Genomic DNA, 8,877 nt, shown 5'->3' on the forward strand with positions numbered 1-8,877 from the left:
TGAGCGGGAGCACTGTCGCAATGCAGCACCCAACTCCTGTTTCTCCGCAGTTTTTCCGCATCTTTTAGCGCAAGCACTCGAGAACACATTTGTAGTATTCCTGGTTAATTGTCTGTCCTACAGGGCTAAATTCACGATGCACAATACCGGTAGAAACGAAAAAAAAATCACAAGCATTGTCTTCACCTTCGACCGACTTTGCCATGCTTTTTTCGGTCGTAGTGAACCTGGAGTCTTCCACAGTATCATATCCATATACCAACGATTCGTCACTTGTGATTACCCTATTTAACAAAACTGGGTCATTTTTAGTCCGATTAATCAGATCTCGGCACACTCGGTATTCCAGAATGAGATTTTCACTCTGCAGCGGAGTGTGTGCTGATATGAAACTTCCTGGCAGATTAAAACTGTGTGCCCGACCGAGACTCGAACTCGGGACCTTTGCCTGGAGACCGGGCGTGAGTCGTGCTTCGGTAGCTCAGATGGTAGAGCACTTGCCCGCGAAACGCAATGGTCCAGAGTTCGAGTCTCGGTCGGGCACACAGTTTTAATCTGCCAGGAAGTTTCACACTCGGTATTCTCTCTGGTCGCTTGACAACACTTTTGGAACGAATTATGGCGACACTAGACGCATGTTCAGATCTTCAGTTAAAATTTGCCTGAACTGCATAGAAACTTAAGTTCGTCAGCCATCTCCCTAACTGTAAGTCTAGGATGAGAGCGCACTAAGTCGCGAACTTTGACAACATTTTCATTTGTTTTTGAAGTAGAAGGACGGCCGGACCGGACTTCAAACCATTCGCGGCCATTTTTAAATCTGTTGAACGAGACAAAAACATGGCTCATACAATTATCTCCAAAAACTGTTTTTAATAGTTTGTAAGCCTCAGAAGCTGATTTCCCGGTTTTAAAACAAAATTTCACGCCAACTCGTTGCTCCGTTTTTACGTCCATTTTCACGCAGACAGAATCCGGCAACAAGCCCTAACAGACCCGCACTTAACCAGCTGCCACAACGAACTGAATAAACAGTTTCCCATCAGAGGGCGTTCGAGGACAAGGCAATGACTCCGCACCCTCCGTGTACCTGCCCACCAAACCAGTAAGCAGTAGCCGATCCATTCTTAAAACTTTCCAATCACACCTTGTAGTTTGTCGCACAAGCTGCAACAAATGAGCACAACAGTTTCACAATCACACAGTTTCTCTGTGCTCTGTCAAAACATTGTTTAACGTTTCTGAAGTTGAGGTCCGTTTGGAAGTTCTGGCTCTTGAATTCCTTCGTCGTAAAATATTTCAGACACGTTTATTTGTTCTTTTAATTTCTGTGAGGCGCCTTACGTTGTGTATCGCCTGCTCTCACTATTCATCATATTTACTTGACACGGTAGTGTATCTTTACCACGTGACTCATATTCTGCAACCAATGTATAGTATGGACAACTGTCCGCCCCCGGTAGCTGAGTGGTCAGTGCGACAGACTGTCAATCCAAAGGACCTGGGTTCGATTCCCGGCTGGGTCAGAGATTTTTCTCCGCTCATGCACTTGGTGTTGTGTTGTCCTAATCATCATCATTTCATCCCCATCGACGCGGAAGTCCCCGAAGTGGCGTTAAATCGAAAGACTTGCACGAGGCGAACGGTCTACCCGACGGGAGGCCCTCGTCACACGACATTTCGTTACAGTATGGACAGCTGCCAAGACTGCAGAAAGAGAACAAACATTTTCAACAACCGGATGGAAAGTTCATAATATTATGAAAAAAAAATAGCATGGTGAAGTTTTCAAGATGGATCTCCTACTTCGAAATCCAACAGCATGACACTTTACCCACGAAGCGATTGCTGTTCTAGGATGCACTCCTTGTTCTTGGACTGTAACCTGTTTCTGTGTTGCTTTTTCTTCCTTTTCACTGTCTACTACACCTCCTACCCGTTTTCGTGCTCGATCTGAGTTCAGCTTTTGACAGGCTTTCCAGTGGGCGATCTTACCACTGAAACTGAAGAGGGTGCGATGGGAAGTTTACGTTGTGAGCACAGAACAAAAAATTTGGAGACATTACTTTTTATCACGGCCTCATATACATTTAGCCTGTACATCCGAACATGTGTGTAAACGGAGTCAAAGCACATATCAGCAGCCGGCAGAGACGACGGTCAAAATCTAGTGAGAAATAATGTATACACGCACTGTGGCAACGCAAGGTTAACATTAAGTTTTTGTTCTTCGTGAAGCTTTAGAGGTGTGGGAGAGACGCGGCGCCTTTCACAGTAAGCCGAGGCTGTCTGGTGGCGATTTTCTCGACGGCGCGTGCTATTCGGGGAAGCCATGCTACAGGACAGGACCGTTCGGCTGGGCTCTACAAAGGGGAACCGCAGCAGTGGTGGCTTGCTTCCCGGAACCGCCTGCCATCCCAACAGTCGCGCTGTGCAACTCTACCAGAGGCGGCGGAAATGAAAGAAATGCAGCCAGACTCAAAACGGCCGCAACGGAAAGGTGTGAAGACTTACAAAAAAGGCTGCACGGAATTTTCGTCGTTTTGCTCTTCAGCCCGAAGACTGGTTCGACGCTGTTCTACCCTGCGCAAGTCTCTCCATGTAGCATTTCTCAGTTAAAATAAAAAAATAAGACATTTTATATTAGTACTGTGTCCTCGCAGGTGTCCTAAACTATATTAGGCAGGTCTACCAGTTTCTTTGGGTCTTCAGTATAAAATCCATTAATGTTTCATTTTAATAATTATTGAGTGCCGCAACGCGACCTGACATGGACTCCACTTATGTCTGATGTACCTCTGGAAGGAACTGATACAATGAATCCATGCAGGGCTGTCGAAAACTCCGTAAGAGTACGAGTGGGTGGAGACCTCTTCCGAACAGCACGTTGCGAGGCATCCCAGATATGCTCAATAACGTTCATGTCTGGGAAGTTTGGTGGCCAGTGGAAGTGTTTCAGCTCACAAGGGAACCTCCCCATCGCACCCCCCTCAGATTTAGTTTTAAGTTGGCACAGTGGATAGGCCTTGAAAAACTGAACACAGATCAAACGAGAAAACAGGAAGAAGTTGTGTGGAACTATGAAAAAAAAAAGCAAAATATTCAAACTGAGTAGTCCATGCCCAACATAGGCAACATCAAAGATAGTGTGAGCTCAGGAGCGCCGTGGTCCCGTGATTAGCGTGAGCAGCTGCGGAACGAGAGGTCTTTGGTTCAAGTCTACCTTGGAGTGAAAATTTTAATTTTATTATTTTCAGATAATTACCAAAGTTCAGGCACTCACACATAATCAACTTCGCTCTCCAAAATTCCAGGACATGTTCAGATTTGCTTGGACATATGCAGGATTTGACGGTCTACAGACGGAAAAATTTGAAAACGTTAGAAACATATGTTTTGACAGAGCACAGGGAAAACTGTGCGCGGCTGTGAAACTGTTGCATTCATTTGTTGCAGTTTATGTGACAAACTCTTATGTTTTCATCACTTTTTTGGGAGTGATTATCACATCCACAAGAAAACCTAAATCGGGCAAGGTAGAAGAATCTTTATACCCATTCGCCAAGTGTACAAGTTAGGTGGGTCGACAACATACTCCTGTCATGTGACGCACATGCCGTCACCAGTGTCGTATAGAATATATCAGACGTGTTTTCCTGTGGAGGAATCGGTTGACCTATGACCTTGCAATCAAATGCTTTCGGTTCCCATTGGAGAGGCACGTCGTTTCGTCTACTAATCGCAAGGTTTTGCGGTGCGGTCGCAAAACACAGACAATAAACTTATTACAGTGAACAGAGACGTCAATGAACGAGCGGATCATAACTTTGCGAAAATAAAGAAATTAAACTTTTCACTCGAAGGAAGACTTGAACCAAGGACCTCTTGTTTTGCAGCTGCTCACGCTAACCACTGGACCACGGCGCTCCTGAGCTCATATTATCCTTGATGTTGCCTATCTTGCTCATGGCCTTCTCAGTTTGTATATTTTGCTTATATTTTTCATAGTTCCACACAACTTCTTCCTCTTTTATCGATCGATCTGTGTTCAGTTTTTCAAGGCATATCCTCTGTGCCAACTTATAACTAAATCAGAGGGGGGTGCGATGGGGAGGTTCCCTTGTCAGAAAAGTGTTCCTGGAGCCAATTCTGGACGTGAATAGATGCAGGTGATCACACAGGATGCTTACTTACGTCCTATCTAGACGTATCAGGTGTTCCATATCACTCCGGCTGCACACGCCCCACACCACTATGGAGCCTCCACCAGCTTGAACAGTCCTCTGCTGACATGCAGAGTCCATGGATTCCTGAGGTTCTCTCCATACCCGTACACGTCCATCTGCTCGATACAGTTCTATACGAGACCCGTCTGACTAGACAACATGTTTCCAGTCATCAGCAACGTCGGTGTTGACGGGCCCAGGCGAGGCGTAAAGCTTTGTGTCATGCAGTCATCAACGCTACACGAGTGGGCTGTCGGCTCACAAAGCCCATGTCGATGACATTTAGTCGAATGGTTCGCACTGCCGGCCGCTGTGGCCGAGCAGTTCTAGGCGCTTGAGTCTGGAACCGCGCTGCTACTACGGTCGCAGGATCGAATCCTGCTTCGGGCATGGATGTGTGTGATGTCCTTAGTTTACATCTACATCTACATCTACATCTATACTCCGCGAGCCACCTTACGGTGTGTGGCGGAGGGTACTTATTGTACCACTATCTGATCCCCCCTTCCCTGTTCCATTCACGAATTGTGCGTGGGAAGAACGACTGCTTGTAAGTCTCCGTATTTGCTCTAATTTCTCGGATCTTTTCGTTGTGATCATTACGCGAGATATATGTGGGCGGTAGTAATATGTTGCCCATCTCTTCCCGGAATGTGCTCTCTCGTAATTTCGATAATAAACCTCTCCGTATTGCGTAACGCCTTTCTTGAAGTGTCCGCCACTGGAGCTTGTTCAGCATCTCCGTAACGCTCTCGCGCTGACTAAATGTCCCCATGACGAATCGCGCTGCTTTTCGCTGGATCATGTCTATCTCTTCTATTAATCCAACCTGGTAAGGGTCCCATACTGATGAGCAATACTCAAGAATCGGACGAACAAGTGTTTTGTAAGCTACTTCTTTCGTCGATGAGTCACATTTTCTTAGAATTCTTCCTATGAATCTCATCCTGGCGCCTGCTTTTCCCACTATTTGTTTTATGTGATCATTCCACTTCAGATCGCTCCGGATAGTAACTCCTAAGTATTTTACTGTCGTTACCGCTTCCAATGATTTACCACCTATGGCATAATGGTACTGGAATGGATTTCTGCCCCTATGTAGTTAGGTTCAAGTAGTTCTGATCTAGGGGACTGATGAACTCAGATGTTAAGTCCCATAGTGCTCAGAGCCATTTCAACCATTTTTTTGATTCGCACCCTGACACTTGCTGATGGCCCAGCATTGAAATCTGCAGCAATTTGCGGAAGCGTTGCACTTCTGTCACGTTGAGCGATTTTGTTCAGTCGTCGTTGGTCCCGTTCTTGTAGGATCTTTTTCCGAATGGGCTGCGAAAGCCCATATCGGTGATGTTTCGTTGAATGGTTCGCACGCTGACACTTTTTGATAGCCCAGCACTGAAATCTGCAGCAATTTGCGTAACGGTTGCACTTCTGTGACGTTGAACGATTGTCCTTAGTAGTCGTCATTCGAGTTCTTGCAGGATTTTTTCCTGCGGTAGCGACGTTGGAGATTTGATGTTTTACCGGATTCCTGATATTCACGTAACACTGGTGAAATGGTTGTTCGGGAAAATCCCCACTTCATCGGTACCTCGGAGACTCTGTGTCCCATCGCTCGTGCGACGGCTATAACACCACGTTCAAACTGACTGAAATCTTGATAACCTGCCATGGTAGCAGGATTAACCGATCTAACAACTGCGCCCGACACTAGTATTATCTTATATAGGAGTTGTGGACTGAAGCACCGTATTCTGTCCCTTTATATATGTTATATCCTAGCCAGTAATGCCAACCGAGCCCGCTGCCAAAAGGTTGGCAGCATCAAAGTCCGGACGCCGTCCGCATAAGCAGCGCCAGCGATACAGGAAATCGCCGCAAGTCTGCGCGCGCCACCGCTGGCTTCCGGCTTCTTAAGCGCTGGAGTCGCGAGCGCTAGGACAGTTCTGTAATCGCCGCTCAGTTGAATACTCGCCACCGATTTGTGTACTTGCTAGTCAGCTGTGTGTTCATCGCAGCAGAGTTGTTGTTTGTCGTCAGCCGACGCTGACCTAGCCGCTCCGACTCGAACTAGACAGATTTCTGTAGACACGGAGTTCACTACTGTGTTTCTGTATCTTCGTTAATAAAGATAAGTACCGACTTTTATTTAATCAGAGTGTTTGGGTTTTCATCTTTCTGTTCACTGTTCCAGCGGACCGGTCGGCCCGCTATTAAAAGTGTGGCGGTGACTTCGTAAGCCGTTTCTACAGCGAAGTGTTGTCGCTACGAACGCCGCCACAAAACTGGCGACGAGGACTTCCGAACTCGTGTGCAGGGCTGGTTCAACTTGTTTCTTGTTATACTAATTATAGAGATAAAATTTTGGGGGCTGGTTTAATTTGTGTTCACTATGTCTGCCGAATTACAACAGTTGATCTTGTTACAGAGTCAGCAAATACAAAGTCTGGTGGAAGCAATCGCCAAACAAGCGGCTAATCCACCACCACAAAAGGAACAAGCACAGGCAGCACCACCTTTCCGTGCTTTTGATGCATCAAGAGAAGAATGGCGAGAATATTTCGCGCAGTTGCAGGCGCACATGACAGTCTACAAAATCACAGGTAATGAGCGGCAGCTTTATTTAATTTCCACTGCAGGCGTGGAAGTCTATAGACTACTTTGTAAGTTGTTCCCGGAATCCAGGCCAGAAGCTTTAGACTATGACGTTGTTGTTAACAAGCTTGCTGAGTATTTCGAGTCGCGAGTTCATGTGGCAGCAGCCAGATTCAAGTTCTTCAGATTAAAGAAACTGCCACATCAATCTAATAAACAGTGGTTAACAGATTTACGGGGCCTCACCCGTCAGTGCCGATTTAATTGTGTGTGTGGAGCTTCCTACAGTGATGTCATGTTACGAGACGCTATTACTCAAAACATTGCAGATTCTCGTATTCGTGCTGCTATCTTAAAGTTGCCTGACCCGTCATTAGAGACTGTGATGAACATCATTGAAGCCCAAGATACTTTTGACTATGCTGAGTGTGAGTTAGATCAGCCATGTATTTCTCAAATTGCCTGTGCTAAGCAAGTTATGTCACGCCCGCGGCCCCACCGGCAGAGTCAGACTGTAAACACTAGCCGGCCGCGTCATGTTAAAAACATTCGTCAGCCGCGTGTGCAAAATGATAGAGTTAAGTGTTGCCCTAAGTGTGTTCTTGCTCATCCTCGTGAACGTTGCCCGTTAAGAAACGCGGTTTGTCACTTTTGTCAAAGGAAAGGACACATCCAGACTGTTTGTTTGCGTAAACGCAAGAACAATTCTAGTGCTGCCCAGCCCATGGATATTCATGTTATTCAACGCCAGCCCGCCCAGAAGGTCGCGTTTAAAGACTCTTCCACGGTTCGTGTGGGTAATAAACTTGTTCGCAATAAGCCACCCACCCAGCCCTCTGCTATGCGACCCAAGCGTAATTCAAACGCTGTAAAAAGTAATGTACAGACGGCAAGTGAAGCGGGAGTTGTTGTTCCACCCGCCCAACCCACGAGTTGTCGTAAGCAGCGAACACGCGCTAAACGCGCTGATTTTGTGTCTTCCGCCTCCACTGCACCGATCCAGAGACAGTGTAATAAACTATTTGTGAAGCTACGCATCCGGGATAAGACCTTCAATTAGACACTGGTGCGTCTGTGACTCTCATAAATAGTGCTACGTATGCGGCTATCGGCCGCCCTAAACTTTCAGCGGCAAAACATTCTTTGGCTACTTATAGTGGAGAACAAATTCCTGTGTTAGGTGTATGTAGCGTGCCAGCCACATTCCGTGGCAATACAAAAACAGTTTCATTCACAGTGCTCCGCGCTACAGACAGTGTAAACATTTTCGGATTAGACTGTTTTGACTTGTTTGGCCTGTCTATCCAAGACAATGTGTTGCAAATTAATTCTGTTGTTGTTCCTCAAGACATAACCGCTTTGTGTAAACAATACAGTGACATATTTAAAGACGAACTAGGTTGTGCTGCGAACTTTGCCGCTCATATTACGTTAAAAGATAATGCTCAGCCTCGATTTTTTCGTGCTCGTCCAGTGCCTCACGCCCTCCGGGCACCAGTAGAAGATGAACTTCGTCGTTGGCAAAACAACGGTGTTATTCAACCCGTTTCAGCGAGCCAGTGGGCTTCTCCCTTAGTTATTATAAAGAAACCGTCTGGCAAGTTACGTTTGTGTGCTGATTTTAAGTCGACAGTTAATCCTCAGACTGTCATTGATTCTTTTCCTTTGCCTAGACCGGACGAGGTGATGGATAAGTTAGGGGAAGCTCGTTTCTTTTCCAAAATTGATCTTCGTGAAGCATATTTAGAATTGCCCCTCGACGAGCAATCACAACAGTATTTTGTCATAAACACGTCGTTGGGGTTGTTCCGTTTTCTGCGTTTGCCTTTTGGTTGTGCGTCAGCTCCAGCTGTTTTTCAGCGTTTTTTGTCACAACTTCTGGCTAATGTGCCATCGTGTTGCAACTATTTAGACGATATTGTTGTGTCCGGTCGGACGCCTGCTGAACATCTCCGTAATTTGGAGTGTTTGTTTACAGTGTTGTCTCAGGCAGGCCTACGTTGCAACATCGATAAATGTTCATTTTTCCTTACGGAGATGGAGTATCTGGGACATG

The sequence above is a fragment of the Schistocerca cancellata genome, chromosome 10, assembly GCF_023864275.1.
Source record: "Schistocerca cancellata isolate TAMUIC-IGC-003103 chromosome 10, iqSchCanc2.1, whole genome shotgun sequence".
In the NCBI taxonomy this organism is placed as follows: domain Eukaryota; kingdom Metazoa; phylum Arthropoda; class Insecta; order Orthoptera; family Acrididae; genus Schistocerca; species Schistocerca cancellata.